The 11,016-nt window shown below is 37.9% G+C and overlaps 1 long non-coding RNA gene and 1 pseudogene across 1 annotated transcript; both read right to left on the minus strand.

Moving 5' to 3' along the window:
* Positions 1 to 5,466: 5,466 nt before the first annotated feature.
* LOC112205134 (small nucleolar RNA SNORA70) lies at positions 5,467 to 5,593 on the minus strand (annotated as a pseudogene).
* A 2,847-nt stretch (positions 5,594 to 8,440) lies between these two features.
* LOC101059001 (uncharacterized) lies at positions 8,441 to 10,302 on the minus strand. Its single transcript, XR_001708121.2, has 3 exons — positions 9,994 to 10,302; positions 9,225 to 9,314; positions 8,441 to 8,501 (listed from the first exon to the last, which is right to left on the minus strand). It is a non-coding gene; the product is annotated as an uncharacterized LOC101059001 (long non-coding RNA).
* Between the last annotated feature and the right edge of the window lie 714 nt (positions 10,303 to 11,016).

Raw genomic sequence — 11,016 nt, forward strand, 5'->3', positions numbered from 1 at the left:
AGTACAACCTGCAATGTTTAAATTCTTTGGAAAATGCAATCTCTAACCCAAGTCTAGGCTTTAACAGACTACAGTTTTGGACATGTTCAGTCTGTGACCAAATGTTCTGGAACTACATGGAGTCCACAGCCAGAATATCTTGTTAATAACAATAGCAATAGACATCATTTGTTAACACACACTAGTGAATACTTACCAATGTCTTACAAGCATTTCCTAATTCCTCAAATTGACGCTATGATAAAGGGCTAATCATTATTCCATTTTACTAACAAGAAAATTGTGGCACAAAATTGTCAAGTGAGTTGGGCAAGATCAGTGGAAGCAAGATTTGATATCAGCCATGTCTGTCTGACTCTGGAGTCTAGCTTCTTAATCCTGAAGCTGTACTGACTCTATATATGACATTGTCAGAGGCATGTGAACCAGAGCAACTCCATCTGGAATAGGAGCTGTGTAAAATAAGGCTGAGGCCTACTGGGCTGCGTTCCCAGAAGGTTAAGGCATTCTAAGTCATAGGATGAGTTAGGAGGTCAGCACAAGATATAGATCATAAAGACGTTGCTGATAAAACAGTTTGCAGTAAAGAAGCCAGCCAAAACCCACCAAAACCAAGATGGCCACGAGAGTGACCTCTGGTTGTCCTCACTGCTACACTCCCACCAGTGCCATGACAGCTTACAAATGCCATGGCAATGACAGGAAGTTACCCTATATGGTCTAAAAAGGGGAGGCATGAATAATCCACCCCTTGTTTATCATATCATCCAGAAATAACCATAAAAATGGGCACCCAGCAGCCCTCGGGGCTGTTCTGTCTATGGAGTAGCCATTCTTTTATTCCTCTACTTTCTTAATAAACTTGCTTTCACTTTACTCTATGGGCTCTCCCTGAATTCTTTCTTATGCAACATCCAAGAACCCTCTCTGGGGGTCTGAATCAGGACCCCTTTCCTGTTACAACATTGTTCATCTTAAAGGCTTCAGAGCCCTTCGTTCTTACAGCTCTTTGTAAATAACTAGGTCTATGTGGGGAATGTCACTTTTATCACTGATTCCTCCTGTAGCATGTTATATTGTTTCTGGTTATGTTTCAGCATGCACAAGCCCTTCTGGAAACTTTGAAAAATTATGTTTCATTCTGTTCCTCTAACCACAACTTGGTCATAAATGCTTCTGGAATTTGTTTTCATCAGCTCAGGGCATCATTTCTTCCTTTGCTCTTGCCTGCCACAGCAATGTCAAAGCAGCAAGCAAAAACACATCCACTGATAATTCTTTTTATCTTCTAACAGCAACTTTTGTTTCTATGTCTGAATCATCCTTTAGGGCTCATACCCTGTTCTGGAGTGAATGTATTACATCATGTATTTGGAAGGGGTTTTGTTCAGTGCCTGAGTGATGGTTTTCTCCAACTTATGGGGCAGAAGGTTCTTGTCGCTTACTGCCCGAATTTTTCCAATCTAATTAAACACAAATTAGTGAAACCTGAGATACCCTGAGGACTCATTAAAGAGAAACTGCCAAACCTCTGAAAAACAGAATTTCCACATAGATTTCCCTACAGCTATGTTTGTCAATTTGTAGAAAGCTAAGAATACTCCAAGTAGGGATTAACGGTCTGAATGAAATTGCACACACGCACAAAAGAGCCCATTTAATAAACCAACAATGGAAGGTACAACTGTGGATCAACTGCTCCACATTTCTCTCCTTGGAGGTTCAAATGCAGCAATGAAACTAAGCTGGTACTTGAATGAAGTGATTTTCCTCCCTGAAAAGGAATCATGTTTCATCCCTACTTTCTAAATTCTTTTTTGTTTTGCCAGACATCTATTCCTTGTATTACATAAGAATAGAAAGCCACAAATTGTCTAGGCACAGGTGGTCTAGCTTTGAAAGATGCTAATATCCACCATTCAACTAGAATCTCCCAGACTGTTTAATTGGAATTTTGTTTTGTTCTGTTTTGTTTATTTGTGTGTTTAGCATTAGCAGGGGGAACAGAAAACTGTCTCTCCTTTAGGCTGAGCACTTGAGAATAGACTTCCAAACATCAACTTAAAAGCCAAGAAAGAAAAAAAAAATACTCGGGTAACATAACAGCTGCTGAGCTCTACAGAACACAATTACTAAAAACTTCTTGTATAGCTGTGAAGGGACACTCAAAGAGCTTTTAGCTAGTATAGATTCCTGGGTAGATTTTAAACTTTCTAAGACAATGCATAGATATATCAATGGAGAACATGCACATCTGGAAAAAATCACAAAATAACTGGGATAGAAAAAGAAGGGAGACAAATTCCCTACAACAGCCACTGAACTACAGCAACCCATGAAACGCAAGGATGGATTAAATGGCAATAAATTCTTTAAGAAATTTAATAGGATTATGTACAGAATATAGTACTCATTTCATTTCCTAGAATGATAAAGTCTGTCATCACTGGTCATTAGAGAAATGCAAATCAAAACCATAATGAGATACCATCTCACGCCAGTTAGAATGGTGATCATTAAAAAGTCAGGAAACAACAGATGCTGGAGAGGGTGTGGAAAAATAGGAATGCTTTTACACTGTTGGTAGGAGTGTAAATTAGTTCAACCATTGTGGAAGACAGTGTGGCAATTCCCCAAGGATCTAGAACCAGAAATACCATTTGACCCAGCAATCCCATTACTGGGCACATACCCAAAGGATTATAAATCATTGTACTGTAAAGACACATGCACATGTGTTTATTGCAGCACTGTTCACAATAGCAAAGACTTGGAACCAGTGCAAATGCCTATCAATGATAGACTGCATAAAGAAAATGTGGAACATATATACCATGGAATACTATGCATCATAAAAAAGGATGAGTTCATGTCCTTTGCAGGGACATGGATGAAGCTGGAAACCATCATTCTCAGCAAACTAACACAAGAACAGAAAACCAAACACTGCATGTTCTCACTCATAAGTGGGAGTTGAACAATGAGAACACATGGACACAGGGAGGGGAACATCACACACCAGGGCCTGTCATGGGGTGGGGAGCTAGGGGAGGGATAGCATTAAGAGAAATACCTAATGTAGGTGACGGGTTGATGGGTGCATCAAACCACCATGGCACGTGTATGCCTATCTAACAAACCTGCACGTACTGCACATGTATCACAAAACTTAAAGTATAATAATAATAATTTAAAAAGATAAAGTCTAAAAGGAATCTCAAAACAACATTCTGCGTAACCTTCTTATCTTATGTTTTATTTTGTTTGATAAGAAGACAATAGAGAAAAAGTAGATAATTATCAGTATGAATGGGACTAGCTACTGGCAACCTAGCTTCTGGGCCATTACCCTTCCTATCACACCTCTTGGTACCTATGTTTTACAGAGTAGCTTACAGTATTGTTATATGAGTCATTTCATTATATCTTCACATGTGAGATATCAGAAAAGGCATCAGTTCATTTTAAAGATGATGCATTTACTTAAATGCAATGAAATATAGAAAGTTTAATGTCCTAATGCTAGTTACACAGATAATGATACAAACAAGACCAAACCCCAGGCCTCTAGGTTTCAATATATATGTATATTATCTACTCTGGAGTTTAAGTGATTATATTCACTGAATGTTACCATTTACAAATGTCAGGTTCTATACAGTGATACCTTGAATAATGTCCTTTTATAACAAATTCCTTTGTGAAAAAAAAAAAGCCCATGATATTAATAGAAAAGAAAACAGAAGCAACAGGCACATAGCAGTAATATTTCATTGGTGGAAAAATTTAAAACTAACCAATCAGCAAACACTGTTCTCAGTGTTTTGTTTTTGGTTTTTTCCCTAGTTTAAGAAAAATATAGCTGGTCAAAGGTAAGAAAAAGTTTATTTGCTTTATTTTTAGCCACTACATTTTTTCCCAACTATTCCATTCACCACCTTCTCTTGTCAGAAAAGGAAAACCTTCTTTCATTCATCTGTCTGGCCATTCATCAGGTTCTTATTGAGCACCTAATCCAAGCTAGAACTATGCTAGCTGCGGGGATACAATGGTAAACAAGAAAGACCAAGAAACCCCCAATCTAGCAGAAGACGTAGACAACTGAAATGGCTTTTGCAATACAGTGCTCTAAGGGCTGTGATGAGAACAGCATGCTTTGACCGCCACTAACTCCCATTGGGGAGGCCAGCGGGAAACCTCCTGGAGAAAATTACCCTAAGCTGAAACCTAAAACAGGGCAGAGTAGGGAATGAGGAAGAGTTTTTAAGGGAGCAACTGATGTAAAGGAGTAAAAACAAAGGGTTTCCTGTTCAAAGAACTGAAAGAAGTTGGTGAAAGAGGGGACAGAGGAAAAAGATGGGATTGGATTAGGAGACCAGGGCCGTATCTCACTGAGTGTTGTCAGCCATACCAAGGGCTTGAACTCAATCTTAAGGGTAACTGGAGTAAAGTTAAAGCGTTCATTAGGGAAAACATGAATAAATATCATTCTCCAATAAAATCTCTTTCACCTGGTTTCCAGTAACAACCTCCTAACTGGTTCCCTAACTGGCATGAATGATTTTATTGGAGAATGATATTTATTCATGTTTGTTTTTGGGGTTGTTGTCATTGTTGTTGTTGTTTCTGAGATGGAGTCTCACTCTGTTGCCCAGGCTGGAGTGTAGTGGCATGATCTTGGCTCACTGCATCTCCGTCTCCCAGGTTCAAGCAATTCTCCTGCCTCAGCCTCCTGAGTAGCTGGGATTACAGGCATGCACCACCACGTCCGGCAATTTTTGTATTTTTAGTAGAGACGGGGTTTCACCATATTGGCCAGCATGGTCTGGATCTCTTGACCTTGTGATCCAGCTACCTCAGCCTCCCAAAGTGCTAGGATTACAGGCATGAGCCACCGTGCCTGGCTCTACACATTTTCTTTTCTTTTTTTAAATATAATAATAATGTTTATGCGAGGGAATCAGGATAAAACTAAAATAACAGACTAAACGTACATAAGAGAGAGGGGTAATTGAAGTTAAAGCATTCTTTTTCTTTCTTTCTTTTTTTAGGTGGACAGGAAGTAGAATTTATTGGTGAGTATTAAGAGGGGGAAGCACAGTGAAAGCCCTCATGAGTGCAGGGCCCGCCACTTCTCTAGAGGGCCACAACTGGGAAGGTACTTGACCCCACAGCCACCTGGGATGAGCCGCTTCTCAGCCACCATGTCTTCAAATTCATTGGCATTGAACTTGGTGAAGCCCCACTTCTTTGAGATGTGGATCTTCTGGCAGCCAGGAAACTTGAACTTGGCCCTGCCCAGGGCCTCAATCACGTGCTCCTTGTTCTGCAGCTTGGTGCGGATGGAGATGATAACTTGGCCAACTGGCCACAGTGCCCCGGGGCTTTCCAAAGGCACCTCGCATGCCTGTTTGGAGCCTACATTGGGGTAGTGCAAGGTCAAAAACATGTACATCCATCTGAAAGGACTGTCTCCAAGGTCCTTTAGAGCAACCCATACAACAAACAGGCTGCATACACTACCAAGGAAGCTGCTGTTTGCAGCCATTGCACACTGGGACACATTTTCTTAACACAAGTTTGAATTCCCCAGGACTCATTATTTTGACCTCTGCTTTCTGAAATGGAAGTTTGACGTAGATATACATTCTTTTCCTTAACAAAGGAGTTACAGATCATGAGTTGGTTAGTGCAATATACTTAAAATTGCTCCTTGCACATATGTCCACAAGTTTATCTTCTTCCCCTGGGTTCACAGTTTCCTCTGTTACCCTTACAGGGTCTCTGCATCTGTATTCACATGGGACAGGCTTGAGCAGCACAGCTCAGACCTCAGCTCGGCTGGGACGTTGTAGAAGAAAGTAGAGTACCAGGAGGAGAATGAAGTAGATGAATTCTAAGATTCTACGCTCTCTAGTGGAGAGTTGTTTCCTAAAAAATTATCAGACCACACATTCCACACATGAAAAATTCATCATACTTTGAAGATAATTAAAGTAAATGTCATCCAATTTTAACCAAATTTCTATTCTACCACTAAAGGACATGCAAATGGCTTCTTTTAAAAATATATATAGCCAGAATGGTTTTTGGCAATATAACAATGAAAAAACTGAAACATTTTGGGGGTAATTAACTCATGTTTTAGATATCTACCATTACTAAAGTTTTCATGGGTAAGACTAGATCTTAAAACAGATTGATTTTTTGATGACCAGAAACTGAACTGAATTTGAACAAGTCCCATTGGGACTGAATTTTTAGCATCTCAAAAGTGGTGTTTAAAACCACACTACTCTGACAATGGGAAACCAATGAACATAGTACAGCCACAGGATCTTTATATACTGCAATGGGTGGAAGTAAAGTTTCCCTAAAATAAAATTGATGTTCCTATTATCAATTATCCCACAAGGAAGTAAATCCTGAGACAAGAAAGGAGGGCTTGGGAAATATATGTCAGTTACCGAGGACAAAGAGAACCTCTCCCTTTTCTAGGTGAGGGATTCATCTTAATGAGCAATGAAGCCTCCGTACTGTAACAGCCAGTGCTAGTGACTGGGCATGGGGTGAGTTGCCCCTATAATCAAGAATAAAGCAAGGACCTGCCTGATAAGGAACCCCCAAAGGATTTGGAACAGAGGCGGCAATTTTCAGATGTTTTGTATAAGTTGCACTTCCCTTCTATTATCCTCAAACAACATGTTTTAAAATGCTCCAAATCCTAAAAATCTGAAAATGATTAAATGTAGTTCCTGGCCTCTCCTTTACTAAGAGAAATTAAAGAAAAAGGAGACGCCCAACTGCTGGAGTGCACATGTCTAGTGGAGTTGTTTACCCTTTCCCAAGTCCGAGGTGGCTTTGGCAGCAGCAATTATGGTTGGAGAAAACCGTGCCTGCAGTGATGTTCTCACAGACAGTTCAGTAGAAAAAGGCCAGCTGAAGAGAGATTCTGGAGCAACCAGCACCTGAGCCAGTGGTGTGGATGCCCTGCCATGAGGGCCTGCAGCAGCATGCAGTGAGAACATTTGGGATTTCCTTTTGAGAATGTCAAGTCATCACGGACAGCGGCTCATGAGTCAGACCTCACCCCGTGTATCATCGTCAGAACACCATCCATGGTGGTTTGGACCATTACGCAGTTTTAAATTGTTTTTGTTCTTATTCATTGTTTAATTTATATCTGTGGTGGATCATTGGTTAAAGACAGGAAGCAAAAGAACACTGATGTTGAAATACAAATTTATACGAAACATAAAAGAGATAATTCTATAAATTCCCTTAAGAGTTTCTTTAACCAAACCTACCAGTTGCATTGAACTAATCAAAATATTTATATAGCACATCACGCTCTCTCTAGTTCTACTTTTAGAATGTTAAAAGGGAAACTATTTTGCCAATAATATGGAATTTGGGTTTTTTGTGTAATGGGATTAAATATTATCCATAACAAAATGTTTTATTTGAGCATAGGCTAGGAAAATGACAACTGAAATCTTTTCTCTGAACCCATATTTTAGGAACAAAAATATAAAAATTATTTCAATAAAACACTTGTGTTTTTAAAAGTAAAATCCAAGAAATCCAAACATAAAATAAGCAGTTTTGTTGATGTCGCCACAAGTAGTTACATTTATATCTATATTTTAATATATATTTGGTCCCCAACTAAATATTATAGAAATCATTTTACATTTCAGATCTTTCAACTTTTTAAAACTAAAAAAAATTTTTAAATAAAATTTTAAAAAATTGATAGCAAATGTTACTTGTTAAGTGGGAAAAAGTTAAAATGTATTTTATATAATAATTATTAAGATTATATTTAAACAATCAATTAAGATAACCATGTAATTTATCATCCAAACTAGAACAGTTTTGAGAATGGAAAGGGCTACTAATAATCATCATCCCAGGAGAATATATAAAATCCAGGCCTATCCTAAGGAAATGGGACTTTTGGTAATACTACTAAGAATATGATCTGTAATAACATATTGGCCTTTTCATAAATTTTAAATGATTTATTATGCAACACATAAGATGATGAGATGATTTTTACTGTAGAAGGGATATATGCCAGAAAACGAACCTAAACTAGATTGTGCTATTTTAATCCAATTCCTTCATTTCACAGATGAAGATCATAAACCTAAATATGCTAAAAGGTGACCAAGGTATGACACCTAAGCTAGAAGAAACTTTCATGCCTTTAAATTATAACGACTTGCTTGATGACAGATGACCGGGAAATTAAAAACGTAATTTTAATAACTACTTCCTAAAATTATAACAAGTAATGTGAAATAATTAGCACCTTTAATAAAAATCTTGAAAAATAATTGTTATTGTCAATATTCTGAGATGTTGTACCATGCCTATTTATAGAAACTCTAATAATCAGTCCCAGTGGCAGAAAAACTTACCAAAGTTGTCAGAGGTGAGACAGACAGGTGTGGGCTGGTAACCTGAAGCAGCTGGTGATCTGAGCAGTTCCTCATCTGGAAGGTCATAGGAAAGGGAAAGTTCTCACACTGACAACTGAGCCTGCAAGCTCATCCCCACCAGTCCCGCAACATGGTGGCCTGCTTAAGTAACAATGACTGAGCCTGAGACGGTACAATGAAAGAACGGTAATCTTGTGCCCAGATGTAGAACATTCAGAATCTGGAGAAGTAGTGCCATCTGATTTGTGGAAACAGCCTAAAACAACAATACTGGGACAGAGGCAGATGCAATGGCCACTAGTAGCCAGATTAGACTTCAGTTGTCATTTCACCTTCCATTTGTAAACAGGTCTAACCTCTCAGAATTCAGTAAACCTCAGAATCCGTGGACAATTTGGGGAAGGAGTGCAATGGAGTTTTGATAAAAAGCTACAGAATATTCTGCTGAACAGTAGAAGGGGCATCTTGAGCAATTCTTTGGAAAAATTAAACATGACACAAAAGCCATTCACAAGTGGTGTTTCCATTATGCTTAAATTCAAATTGTGTAAAACCCAGTGAAGATAGAAAGGGAACTGGTAAATTGGACCATTATAGATCATTTTATGTGTATAATTGAATGATTCTTACATAATTTCAGCATATTAGTTGACAAATTAGAAAAAGAAGAAAATAAGCAATGTTCGGTCTGATTAAAGGAATAAAGGCAAGCAGTAAGTAGAGTAATTAAGAGAAGTGAAATAAGACAATAATGATGAAGACAGATAATAATGGCACCTTAGCGGGAAAAGTCCTTCCATTGCTACTTAGTGGCAGTTTTTTCAATTTTTTTTTCCACAGTAAACTTTTCACACAGCCCTTTGAGTTCTACAAAAGAAAGAACACAAGATTTGAAGATGGAAAATTTGAACTTAAATCATTGCTCCACCATTGACCTTGAGCCAATAACATTGTTTTTTTATCCTTGTTTCCCTTTACTGCAGAGGAGCAGGAATACCTTACTCACAGGGCTTGTTGAAAGAAATAAACACAGTAATTATGTGAGCAGGTTCAACATACAGAAGGCCATCAAATATGTTAACTTCTTTTCAAGAATATTTAAAATAATCTTGAAGAATACTTTACAAGGAAGAATGTCTAAAAATATAAGAAACATTAAAGAAAAGAAAGAATCTGGAAAGTCTTATAGGGAGTTAGCCATTTAAAAGAGCTCATTAGCATTTCATAACCTTTCCAGTTAACAAGGTACTGTTCTGAAGATTCTATCATTATATGATACGCAAGTTGCAATTAATGAAATATGGAAAAATGAAAACTCTATTAGAAAATTGCCAGTTAGCAGGACAGGGATTGTAATTATTCCTCAAATAATTGTAATTTGAGGAAAAGCATTAATAATTAAAAGGTCAAGATGGTCCACCACTTAGGAACCTACGTAGCAGGGAGTTTATAATGCAAATTATAGTTTTTATTAGGTATGTGAGGGGAAAACTTCACCTCTGAGCACAAAAACTCTAAAAGAGGACAGACTATCTTTTTTACTTACCTGAACAGATTCCTATTCTTCTTTTGTTTGGTCTAGACATTACCATCACCTTTCTAAGACGTTCATTGAATGCTATAGGTCCCAAGAATAAAAAAAGTGTAACTAATTGTGTAGCTAAAATAAAAACAATTTTTAAAATAAAGAATACAAAATAGGAATTAATAATAAGATACAACAGAATAAACAATAAAAGCCAAGTTTTCCAGGGTAGATCAGGGTCACCACTGTCACCATCAGCATTATAGTATCTCTTTTATTAGCTGTTACAAAATCTAGAGCATTTCTTAAGATTCCTCCTAGAAAATTCCAGAAGTCCTAGAGATTATTTTAAATATGCTCATTATTAACCTCCTAGATACCACTTAGCACCTGTCATTTTTCTCTACCCCTGTTTCAACAGCTGTAGTAATGGCTTCTGGAGAAATGGCAGAATCAATGAGAATTAGCCAAACCAATTCCATGAACAATTCCGGTAAGTCATGTCCTCTCCATTTCTGCAAGTCAGGATTAGGCTGCCTCAGCTCACACTCCAGTGCTCCAACAAATAGAGAAAAGAAACATTCCTCATGCCTCTTGAACTGCCCTGCTGTAAAATCCATACGTTGAAAACATCTTAAGGCACTCCAATAAAACAATCTTCTTTTTTCAAATGTGTAAGTATTATGTTGAACAACTATGGTCTGTAAGAAATTAGAAAGCCATTCTGTTTTGTTCTGCTGTCTTTATATTTATTCAATATTTGGGGGATTGTCCTTCCCCTGTCCCCTGGATAAAAACTTGGGCAGGCCACGGCATTTTTCAGGTAATTTTTAGGTAACACAAATAGTCAGTGGTGTACTGAATCTGCTTATACTAACTTGCAAGATTGCATGTATTTCTTCCTAACTCTGCATTTAGTGATATCATGTTGGAGACTTAAAATACTCACCTAGGTTGACAGAGAGAATATATCTTAAGAGGGACAGACCTCTGAATGGTACTGCTCTTCTCCCTCTGCCCAGATGACATCTCCATCCTTCCAAC

The sequence above is a fragment of the Pan troglodytes genome, chromosome 10 (genome assembly GCF_028858775.2).
Source record: "Pan troglodytes isolate AG18354 chromosome 10, NHGRI_mPanTro3-v2.0_pri, whole genome shotgun sequence".
Lineage (NCBI taxonomy): Eukaryota > Metazoa > Chordata > Mammalia > Primates > Hominidae > Pan > Pan troglodytes.